The sequence below is a fragment of the Kryptolebias marmoratus genome, linkage group LG3, assembly GCF_001649575.2.
Source record: "Kryptolebias marmoratus isolate JLee-2015 linkage group LG3, ASM164957v2, whole genome shotgun sequence".
In the NCBI taxonomy this organism is placed as follows: domain Eukaryota; kingdom Metazoa; phylum Chordata; class Actinopteri; order Cyprinodontiformes; family Rivulidae; genus Kryptolebias; species Kryptolebias marmoratus.
The window spans coordinates 25,901,159-25,913,933 of NC_051432.1; the positions used below are offsets into that span (position 1 = coordinate 25,901,159).

Consider the following 12,775-nt stretch of genomic DNA (forward strand, 5'->3'; position numbering starts at 1 on the left):
CCCTCCATCGGTTTCTTTTTCTTTTTTTTGATGCGGTCAGGGTTAAAAAAAGACCAAAAATGTGTTTCAAACTATTTGATAAAGTTAAACAAAAATACAAGCATAAATTTCCATTACAGATAAGCATTATTGTTTAGATTTAATTTTCATGAGCTGCAGTAAACACCTCATTCACATGTAATTCAACAACACTGGTGCACTAATTTGCAGTGAACCAAACCTTTTTTCTTTTTTTTTTTTTTAAACTCAGCTCTCTCCGACCATTACCTTTGTGAGTGTTGAAGAAAACTCTCAAGCAAATTCTCAAAGGGCCATGTAAATTACTTGCGCGGTCGATGTGTGCAATGGGCCATTCACATACAAGATTTATACCTTTGGTAGTCTTAATTATGTCTGCCTTTTATTTGCTCTGTAAAGCAAGAAGCACAGAAGCCTGTAACAAGCCTGCCTTTCCTATAATAAATCTACAGGATAGGATTGGTAGGCTTAGACCTTGTTGCCAATAGCTTCATCCATCCTTTGCATTTTCTCACTTTCTGCTTTTTTTATATTCTGTTTTCAGTTTGGTTTTACATTATTTTGTTAAATTCTTATTATTACACTAGTTTACACATATGCAGCTTCTTTCCCACTACATTTTCTTGTGGCTCTCTTTGAGTTTACTTTTGCTCCACAGTGCAAGTCTCTCCATTGATTAAATAATAAAAGATGTTTATTTGGAAATATGCAGGTCTCGTGGCTGTATTTCATTGATGCTAACTTGCCTTGTGTGATTCAATTAACTCCTGCTGGAAGTGGTTTTGAACTTGGGTGAATAATGAGAACATAACCTTTAACGCTGTCTCTTTTATTAATTCATTGAATGGTTGTGACATTATTAGCTCAGGGTGGCAATATAATAGCAAGCTAATTAACTTCTTTTTCATAACAACAAATAGTCCAGGTCTTCTTTTGAGCCATCACTTCATATACCATTCTGTCATTTTGAAGAAAAAAAAGTTATAATTTTAAAAGCCTGCTTAGATAGACAAAGTCAAGTTAATCTATTGCTCTCAACAAAATATGACTTACAACATGCACGCAACTAGAAGTATTTCTGGTAAGTATGGAACATTTAGTATTACGTAATAAATCCAATTTTTGTCCTTTTTACTTTTACTGCTTTCAATTTAAACATCTGTGCCAAGTCAAATAATCTATAAAATTATATTTGCACATAATCATTAATCATGAGTTTTACACTTAATTTGTTTTATGTCCATCCATCTTTTTTTTGTCACTGATTGGTTGCAGTCCTAAGCCATTTAGCTGCTGCCAAACATACAATACAAGCTTTTTGTCAATGAAACAGAGTTTTATGTTATCAAAATGTTGGGAGAAAAATTAATTTGTGTGTGTGTGTGTGTGTGTGTGTGTGTGGATGTGGACATAATCAAATTACCGAGAGAACATCTTTGTCGTGTCAAGGTTCATTTAATTGTTGTTATTTTTATTTATGTCACCTATACTTTAATTTTGCTCTCTCACATAAATATAATATCCCTCCTTTCACAGAGCCAGAAACAACACAAGTAGCCAAGCTGTCAAACTGACAAGTATATCAATCTTTAAATTCCAATGCTACAGTGTCAAAAGTTGAATTATTTAAGTAACAATTCCTGTCAAGAACATGATACTGTTAAAACATTTGTGTTTACTGGAAGCAAAGGTACTGTCAAGATTTAATGTCAAAAAAATGCTAAATAACCCAGCATAAATAAAATCTTGACAAGTACTCAGTGATTGCCTTGACAACAACAGCGTAATGTCGTTTGCCCTGACATGCCTGTCAACCAGTGTTACAGGAGCACAGAAAATGACTGATTTAGAAAAAGGAAATGATGTCTGAAAAAGGTAATTAAAAACAAAAATGTGTATTTAACCAATTAACTAAAAAGGCCGTGCCAGCTGAACTATACGACATGAAGTTTGGGTTTTATTTGCTTCATGATTTTTGTCTCGTGGACATGAATAATTCCACATCATTCTGTTTGTCTTTGAAATATAACTCTGAGTTTAACGGCTACAAACAGTCGAGTCCATGCATGTCATTTTTTTCTTTTACCACTGTGACTTTTATCATTAATCAGTGCTTTTTTGGCTTAAACAGGTTTGACCAAAACAGCTACAACTCTAAGTCTCTGGCATGCGTGTAAACTGTTTGGTATTTGGAAATTAAATTATTTTAGTTCTTATAAAGTAACTTAGAAAAAAACCCTCTACAGCGCCGTGTCTTGGAATGAAAACAATGAACAACAATGAAAACAATACAATACTTTTGATTTGCATTATTATAATGCATAATATTGTGTAGCTACTACAAATGCAACCAGGATTTAGCATTCTTATAAGACTGGAAAAATAAATCCCTACTATATATATATATATATATATATATATATATATAGCGTCAAAATCATAATCATAAAAATGTAATGAACTAGGTTAGTTCATTGCATCTAATTTTGGTGTTTACAGTCAAGTTCTCAATAAATGTAACATGATATTTTTATTGATTAGTTTTAAGATTTGAATCATTGCTTTTTAAAAAACAAAACAAAAAAACAAACATCGTCTGAATTAAAACCTAAAAGAACAGTAAGGCACAGCAACAGATATCCATTTTTCATACCGACTTGTTTCTTACTACAGCAGAACCATATGAGAGTTCCTTGATTGATATTATCAGTGCACAGAATGAAATAAACAACTTCAAATATGTGCTTAATTAGATTGTTGTAAAGACAATGGATGATCATGGCTGACTAACCAAATTAAAACAACTGCGCTCTATTCCTCTTGACTGCAAACTACTTTGTGTTTGATGTGGACTACAACACAAACAGCTCCTTTTAATAGACTCTTTAGCTCGTATTGTGCACTTCAAATAGCAGTGAGAGAACAATGCAACACACATGAAATGGAAAAGATGGCTGTCCTGGTTCTCCTTTTAATTCTATTTGCCTTCTTTTGTTTGTGTTTGATATGTAAACAGATAAACTTCCAACTGATATGTCCAACCCCTCCGGACTGTCTCTGGGTCTAACGAAATGGGGACGTCCAATCCATATCTTCACACAGCCACAATAGATGCCAAGCCTTTTATCGCTCAACATACATTAAAGCTTTTAAATACAACGTTTTACCTTTTCTTGGGCCTCATTTGCAACAGTGAATGCCTCGGTATATGCCCATGCATGAATGATGAATTAACCCCTTGCCACAACCATAAAAGTCTGTTTAAGCAAAGCAGCTGCCATTAGTGTAAACTCAGTACTAATGTGTTATAATGCCACAAAGCCATATTGTCCCTCTCTGCAAAGTGGCTATGCATTCACTGCCTCTTTGCTAAAGATCCTCTTTTTTCTCACCTGGAAAAGAGGCTCATTACCACTTTGAATTGTTGCAACAGAAATGTTGTCATCTGTGTTTGCCTGAGTAATTACCAAAGCACAAAAGCTGCTATTTCTACAAAATGGATTCAGAGAGCTCTCCACATGAATGAGCACATGAATAAATATGAAGTTGTCTTCATGAGTGACCTCTGCCAAAAGAGAAAGGGAGGATGAAGAAGGTAGTGGTTGGGCTCCGGGGTGGTAGTGGTGAGAGGGCGGGGGTGGGAAATGGAGAAATGAAGCAGGATGGAATAAAAGCTAAGACTTTAACATGGTTCATAAAGGGTCAGGACATAATTACTTACAGAAATGCCTGCTCAACGGGTGGGCACAGAAATGCATTTAGCGGTGCTTAAAATTTTAATTTAGCTATGAAAGGGCACTTTTATTTTTTCACTACACTCCCATCTCTCTCTTTTTTCTCATTTGTTATTGCTACACATTAACAACCTTCAGTTTGATCAAAATACAAAAGCCCTGAAATTCCCATTAGGCCTTTTGAAAAAATTTGAACGGGATGTTTTTCTTCGTGCTTCTTGCAATAAGAGGAACACATGAAAAGAATGAGCTCTATGTTAGGGTTTTATCTTTATGTTAATCAAATTGCTTTGCTGTGTATTTTATTCACAGGTTTTTCTTTGATTAAACGTTGTCCCCGTCACAGAGAAAGCTGTTTACAGCAGCTGTGATTTCTCCTCTTTAACAACTCAAATCAAAAGAGGTGACATGTTTTAATGACTGCACTCTTGTTAAACATGTGGAATGTCTGTAAAGCATTAGAGGTATGAAAGAACTATTTAAGAAAGGGTCTCGGAGAGGCACCAATCTTGAAAGAAAGAGAACAAAAATAGCTAATTAATTTGTTTGTGTGTGTTGAAGAGGATGGTTGTAGCACAGTTCAGTGAACTAGGCCAAATAAAAACAGAGTGCTGCCTTTTAGTTTTGTGCAAATTAGTAAATTATCGTTAAACAATAAATGCCATTGTGTAACTAATTAGATAAATCACAAATAAAAAGTTTCTTTCATTCAGGCTTTACTTAAATCAAAATGAAATTAGAAACACTATTTACACTACTTTTGACAAATTACGGAGGACAAACATGGGAAAATGGAAGAGGTGAAAAGATCAACAGGCAGCTGAGTGCAAAAGTTTCTAATCTCCAAATAAACAACTAGCAAATCTAATTTAAACCTAAAGCATAGCTCTGTGTTTTTCATCTCACAGGTGCTAAACACACCTGAAAGTCAGTCTGTAAAAAGACAACACACCCACTGTGAGGTGACAAAGTTTAATTCAAAGTGTTACATTTGAACACACCTAATGTGTTTCCATTTGAACTATTTTTATATTTGAACACTTGAGGTTTTGTCTCTGCAGAAGGGAAGTGAAATGCAGACAAAGATATTTACAAACTAAATACAAATGTTTTCTTTTATTAGTATTATTGTTTCAGTCACAGATTTACATAGAAATGGCATTTTAGGAGATCCAAAGTGGAAATGTTTTGAAAACAGGTTCCAAAATGGAAAAAGTCTTTGCGGTCTTCTGTAAATGGCCAAAGGCAAATGTTGATGTGATAGTCCCACATCCTGCCTGACCTACGATTCCAAGATAATAACGAAAGATTACATGTCTGTGATCGCTGCATCCTGGACCTGAAAAGCATCCAACATGTCAATGTGGTCTTCTAAGTTAACCTGGCAAAAAGAAGTTCCACTTTGTAATCAATCCACAAAAGGATTTGTATTTTGCTCCTGTAGTTATATGTTTGTATGAAAACGTATGTGGAAAAAGTGCCACATTTACAAAGATATTCTTAGAAACAACTAAAAAGAAAAACAGTGTTTCTGTCAACAACAGCCACAGAAAGTGGGAACGTAATTTAGCAATTCATGCTCACCAATGATTGTAACGGCATTTATTTTGTACAAAAATTTAAAGTCCAAAGTAAACTGCACGTACCACGTGTACTGTATTTACAAGGATACTTTTAGAAACGACAAATTAAATGACTGTTTTGGAGATTTATGTGGTCAAAGCAGCAGGCATTGATGGGGTCCCTGAAACTTTTAAATTATCTTTGTTTGTTTGTTAAATTCTTATCAAAATAATGTTGATGAAAATGAAACTTGTAAAAAAGTGTCCTTCAAAAGAAGACATCAGATTCTCCTAGCTCTCCTTGTTTCTACTAAATTTCCTAAACTCTCATGTTGTTGTTTTTTTTTTCCAACAACAGTTAGGTCATCAAAATCCACTTTATGGCCTTATTACTTATTACTTTATTTTATGATCACTCATTTTTGTTAATAATACCTAGTCAGGCAAGGGATCATAGTTAAACTTCAGTTGAATCCCTTTGAATTGTGTGATTTTATGTAATGTGTTTTTCCGCATAGGTTTAGGCAACTAACTTTTGTTTTTTTGTCCCCCCCCCCCAACTTCCCTACTGCTTCCAAAACCGCTGACAAGAAGTATTTGATCAGACATTGTAAAATCTTGGCTGCAACTTGAGGTCTTCATGCTAAACTACTACAGACAAATGCAGTACAGAATAAACCACCGACCACAACAAACCACCGCTACAACCAGCCCTGCTTTCTGGTGAATCAGGGGGAAAAAAACAAAACAAAACAAAAATAAAAACAGGTTTGTGAAGCTGACACATACATTAGATACCACAGTGTCTAGTTTATATATGGGTTAGTGTTTACAGATGTAGATTTGCTTTCCTAACAATTTCTAGGATCAGTCAAAACCACAATGTCAAAAACAAGCTGAAATTTATGCTAAAAAAAAAGATAACAGTTTTCATATTTTAATGTTTGGCTCATTTATACACCAACATTCTGTTTTAATAACAATAAATTATTTCAAAATATTTTATAAATGTTTTGACTGTTGCAAAAATAGTCAATAAAACTCTACAGTTGTGTGTATATATATATATTTTTTTTTATTTTTTTTTTATATTTTTTTTTTCATTTTTATGACACATCTGTGTCTTACACATGCGGTGGGAGTTGTTATACTTTAACATTAAAAACACATTTTTGTAACACATTCTTACAGGGTTTACTTTCAGTCATTATGTTTTCCCAACCCCAACTACTTAGTTTTAACACTTAAATTCAACCACACTTTTTCTTTTATTCAGTTATTAAAAGATAAAAGAAATGATTACCTTAAAATAAAGTGAAGAGAAGAAATGAGGTTGGTTCAACTTATGGCATAAAACAACAAACTCTGAAGAATGACACATTTCATCTCCCATCCAAACAAAGGTCTAATAATTTTAAGAAAAATATTTGGTCAAACCAACCCAACCTATGACTGAACAACTTTAACTAAGCAAGAGAATTATAAAAATAACCCAGCAGCTTTTAGAGTGAAGACTGGGTAAAACATCTACTTTTAGGAGGCCCTCATTAAGTATTCTGTACTGAAAAATAAGACTTAAGGGTAAGTTGGCATACTATTATTTAAAATGATAAAATGCTGCTATGCTGTTACTATATAAGCCAGATTTAATGAGGAGAAATAATTAAATAAATAACAGGAAAGTTTTGTGATGTAACACTGACATTCAGAATCGACTGTTATTTTTTAATCATTATGTCAAATTTAGGAGTTCACATGATGCATTGTCTTGTTTGCTGAATGTTGAGCAGAGACGTGCGCTCCTGCTTGGGAGTGCCTGCAGAGAACTCATCAGAGTCAGCGAGGCCTGTGAGTGACAGTACAGACAGTTGGATGTCTTGTTTGAACAATGCTGGAGATGAAGAAAATGAGATTAAGTTTTATGTTTTTTTTTATGATGCCAACACAGGAGCTCAGACTTTATACAAACATCAAACACAGCTTTATTACTGGTATGATAATGAAGCAGCTCTCTAGACTAGGAGAAATTGTGCTTTTACCGAGTTTTGTGAAACAGCCGTGCATGATAACTAATACAAATAGTTTTTTGTTGAGGAAACTAAGAACTGGGGGCCACAAAGTTTAATTTAGGCAGTGATTTCCAGTGGGACTCCGCAGGATGTCAAAGTTGACAGAAGAAGATACACAAGTGTGTCAGCTTTCGAAAGATAGGCTTGATGTCACATCCAGGTGGTGTAAGAGGAGAATGAGGATGAGGAGAAACTCAAACGGCACCACAATTTGTGAATTCAGAAAGGCAGAGTTCCCCAGTCTTATGTTTTTGGCATGAGTTACCAGCTGTCAGGTTTTTTTTTTTTCCCACACTTCTTTGCTGGCCAAAAAACATTCATGCTAAATAAGAGGAAGCCTCAAAGCCTTTTTTTATGAAAAAAGATTTAAGTTGAAAAGGATGTGTTTGTGCACACACAGGACATTGTCAGAACATAAAGCTTTTTCTACAAATCAGCACCAACACTAGTCTAAACACATCAAAGTATGTACAGACACAACTGGACTTCAGACACCAGAGGCACACACGAAGCTCAGAGAAATCACAAAACGCCTTTAATGTGTTCTGAGTTCTACCTCATACACGCTATTCTACATCTTAACCCATATTACAAAGAGAAAAATTCATAAAACTGGAAACTGTACTATTCACTAGTACGTTGTGAATCATGACTTTGTTTTGACAAAACATTAACAGGTGAGGCGAGTTTCTACGGGCAGGTGGAGCAACACCCTTCTTAAAAAATTAAATCATTTGCCCAAAAAGTACTTCCTCCTAATAAATAAATATACTTGCTATGTATAGCTCTGATTGGTGTGTTTTTCAACTATTTTGGCTCTTTTAAACAGAAATAAAAATGTGTTTTTTTATGCAACTCAACCTGTTTGTTACTTATTTGTAGTTATGGTTAGTTCCTGGGTTCATCAGCAGATTTCTCACCGCTCTGTTAGTAATGATCTGAACTACATGGCGGTGCCAACAGAGCCTCATCGAGGCAGAAATAAGTTAGTCACATGTTAGCTCACTGATAACTCTGCTGCTAACTTATTGAATGCAGCATAACCTCTGCGTCTGTTTACAAATCTTTCTGTAAGACTAAAATTTGAAGATAAGTGATTAATCAAGCAGCTTGAACCAGACAGAACGGACATGAACATCCATCCATTTTCTCTACCTGCTTTTCCTCTGCAGGTCGCGGGGGGCTGGTGTCCATCTCCAGCAGTCACTGTGCGAGAGGCGGGGGACACGCTGGACAGAAGACCATCACATGGACACATAGAGACAAACAATCATTCACACCTCGTTACCAGTGAGTCGAACATGCATGTTTTTGGCCTGCAGGAGAAAACCGGAGTCAACCCGTGTGAGCACTGAACACAGTAAACTAAGGACAGAGGGGAGATAAACAATAAGACATTTCCTCCAACATGGCTGGCCTATTTTCCACGTCTGTAGCTCCACTTTGATTGCTTAAAGGTAGCTCTTATTTAAGTAATAATGGCTTCTGAACAGAATGGTTGGGGGTTTAAAGCAAGAGGTAAATACAAATGCACGCACCATTTTTCAGCCTTAAAATTATTTCACAAGTATTTTTTCCATATTTAACTTCATTAATCTGAAGTATTTTGTATAATCAAATTAAAAATCCAATAAAACTTGAGGCTTTAAGGCAACGACACAGAAAGAAGAACCACTCCGGGGGTTGAATACTTTTGTAGCTCACCGTGTGCCGCTCAGTGGGAGAACAGCGCCGTGTATAGATTCTGTCCATCTGCTTTATTTTACACAGTTAAAATTAAAAATACTCCCGTTTCAGTAGGCAAAGATCTCTTGCCTCTGGCTGAATGAATGTTTTGACCACAGTTTGTGAGGCACACGAGACACAACTTTGATTTTTTTTTCTTGTTAAGTGACTATAACTTTTATCTTATAACTAAATTAACACCATTACATTTAGGGCTAAATAGTTACTTCCAAATACTGTAAAAATGTACTTAGCCTAATTACTGAGCCCATAGCTATTAATGAGGCTTTTGAGTGTCTCTAGTCTATGAAATTATATCAAATATATTGGTGCAGTAGAGATCTAAGCCAAATTCTGCCTCACCAATATTTATGCTCAGGAGCTGCTACTGTTAACAGATAAAGTTTAATTTCTTCATGTGTTTATAAGAGTTCGTCTTCTGTATTTGTTAAAGAGAATGCAGCAGAATCACATTACTTGACATTAATTTGATTCATTATCCCAGACACAGAAACACTACTGGGTGGACCCTAATGGTACATTACTATCTGTAGTCCTGTACACCGAAGACAAGCCAGTTGTCAAACATGGTTTTAATGAAATTATACTTTGTCCTCTTAAAGCTTCAACATTTATGAATTGCAAATTATTTACACACTATTCCATTTTGTAAACCTCATTAAAAAGAAAAAAGGAATACACTGTTTGCTGCAGAAAAGGAACAAAGTCCGACTTGCAGAATTTGATTTGTACTGTCTGGGCTAACGTAGTTACATTAGGTACAAATTGGTGAAAAAATACATGACATGCACTGTTACATGTTAAAAGAACTCAACAGTTTCTAACTGTCATTCATGTCAACAATGAATGACTGTTTTAATGCAACTGTCAATACCAAAAAATAGCACTCAAAGTATTTTAAACATTTGGCATTTAATCATTTGCATATCGAACCATAACTATGTCTCTTTAATCATTAAAGCAACAAACTAAATGTGACTACAGGTTAAGATTCAAAACCCAGTTTATCATAAAACAAATTGTTTTCTACCAGTTCAATTCTCTTCATACCAACGATCAGCGTGACAGATTTCTGTCTCACCAATCAGCACTTTGATTGTCTTCAGTTCTCATCTACAAAACCTCACTATGAAGTCAGGAATAAAGTCTCAAAGTCCCAAAGTACTTCATTATTCTGGCTCCCATCAAACACAGAGTTTTTACTGTTTGCTGTTTTGGGACAGCTGTGGCGCAGTAGTAGGGCAGCCATCTTGGGACCAGAAAGTCACAGGTTTGATTCCCTGCCATGCCCATATGTTGCGGTGTCCTTGAGCAAGACACCCAAACCCTAACTGCTCCCCGGGCAGCTTAAATAGATGCCTGCTGCTCCACTTGTGTGTGTCTAACAAGTGTGATGGGTCAAATGCAGAGATTAAATTTCATCATTGTATGGACACATACGATGACTTCATCACGATGGGTTGAATCGGCTCGGGGTTATCTGGCACAGTCCTGGCACGTTCACCCTTAAAGGTCACTGGGTTTTGCTCATCCTAAACAAATCTGTGATTTGTGTCAGGCTGATAATCACAATAGTGGCCATCTCTGCAGATATTTCTTTTTTACTGAACAAACAAGGCATGGCTCTGAATTCACACTGGCTATCTCTGCTAACACAGCCAAATGCGTCTGTGGCATCCTACGCCAGCCACGGTGTCGCAACATATCAACCATTAAAGTCTATCTGAACAACTGAACTCAAAACTGGAACTTCATCATCTAAACTCACCTAAAATATCAAACATTTGGGTGTTTAAGAAGGAGATCAAAAGGGACACAATAAACATCTATTTTTCTTATTTGTATTATGAAAAACCAAACTTTAAACATCTTTTCATTTAGCCCATACCCTGGTACAGCGACAGTACTGTGAAACTTGCAGGAATACAGCTGGCCTCACTGTGTTTAGTTGTTTGGCCTGTCAGCTGCTTCTCCACTGAGTGTCTCTTTGTCTGGATGGACTGCAACTCATTTCAGAAGGCCGTTAGCAGCGATTGTCAATACTCAATCTTTTGAAGATGTACTGTGTAACACTGCTTATTCCCTTAAATGTGTTACTACAGCGAACATAAATCATTTCAGTCTAGGTTTCATATCAGGAGCAAGTGATACACTTATCAGGAAATCTACAACATCTCAATTTATTAACATATTGCTGTAAACAACATTTGACCACCCCAAAAAGCACAAAAGAACAAGCTTACATCAAGTCTACTTTTCTCTTTTTTTTCCCTGTCAGTCGTTTCATAAATCAATTCAGAGTTTCTTTTAGAGCACTGAAGTTCAAGGTGGATTTTAATCTTCCTCAGTTCAAATGTTATGAGGTGTGTGTGATATTCTTGATGCCTGGGTAGTGTATTAACTTATAATCTCACCACTTATCTATCAGAATGATGATTGTTGAAGCTCCAGGTGTAGTTTTATGGAAGACATGGGATCTTCTGGCTCACCAATGGGATTTCCTCTCAACATCATCCTTAAAAAAATGAAAATCTCGTTATATTGTAAAATATTTTTATCACATAAAGTGGCCACAATTAGTTTTTTCACACTGTGTAAATGAATTGATTCAGCTAACAATACTAATGAAGCTCCTGTTATTTCACAGTTCATTAAACATGCATTCAAATAATTTACTCTTTTACCACTTGTAAAGATTTAACCACAGCGGAATAAATTCACATGCTGATAACATATTCCGCTACAACAACAAAGAACATCTACAATTTAAGTATAAAAACATACTTTTATGTTCAGAAAGGTAAAAAAAAATCATCTTGACATTCAACGATTATCTCTCACTGTAAAGTAAATAACACGGTGCTCCATTAGCATTAGCATATTAGCCCGCAGGTAATCGCTAGCTTAAAATGCTACTTCTATATACAAACTCAGCGGAGAGTCACAGCTTAAATAAAACTGCATCCATCCACAAAACGATTCTTCAAATGTTATAAAGCGAGAAAAAGAAAAATAAGAAACTCTTAGATAAAGTTTTGACAGTGTTTGTAAGTTAGTGGAACTTCTTCACGGCCATCACTCCGGAAAGCCTGACAACCGTATACTGCCGCCTAGTGGCGCTTTTAAGTACTGCAGCAATATGAGCGCTATGTCTAAGACCATCTAACCAAAAACTTCATGTTATACTCCATGTCATACAACAAATGCTACTTTTCCAAGCTGCAGTTACAACAAACTGAGTTGGAATCCATCCGTCTTATTGTAATTGCAACTGCATATTCTTCTCAGATGTCCATGTGACTCAAGGAACGTAAAATCTTTGAAGTGAAGCATCCCATTTGCCGTCTATAATTTATCTAAGAAAAAAGATGGCTCTATCTCCTTCAGGACACCTAAAGGTAGGCGGATTTTTGCCCTCATCTGTTCCTAGAGCTCTCACGGTGAGAGCATAAAAAATGTAACAAAATGTATTTGCATTAGCCCAGATGCATGCGCACAAAATACACTTACACTTGTTCAGAATACACAGCTGTAGAACTGCACACACACAACCCCCCACAAACACGTGCTCAGGGTTCTCCTGGGCTGCAGTGTCTGGCGGGTGTCCAGTGCTGAAGTGGTTCTGCTCTAGAGAACGGCAGGCCCT

General features: G+C 35.9%; 1 long non-coding RNA gene across 1 annotated transcript; it reads right to left on the reverse strand.

Moving 5' to 3' along the window:
- Nucleotides 1-221: 221 nt before the first annotated feature.
- Nucleotides 222-12,057, reverse strand: LOC112450537. The gene is made up of 4 exons (XR_003039185.2): nt 11,914-12,057; nt 11,544-11,644; nt 8,539-8,612; nt 222-7,205 (listed from the first exon to the last, which is right to left on the reverse strand). It is a non-coding gene; the product is annotated as an uncharacterized LOC112450537 (long non-coding RNA).
- Between the last annotated feature and the right edge of the window lie 718 nt (nt 12,058-12,775).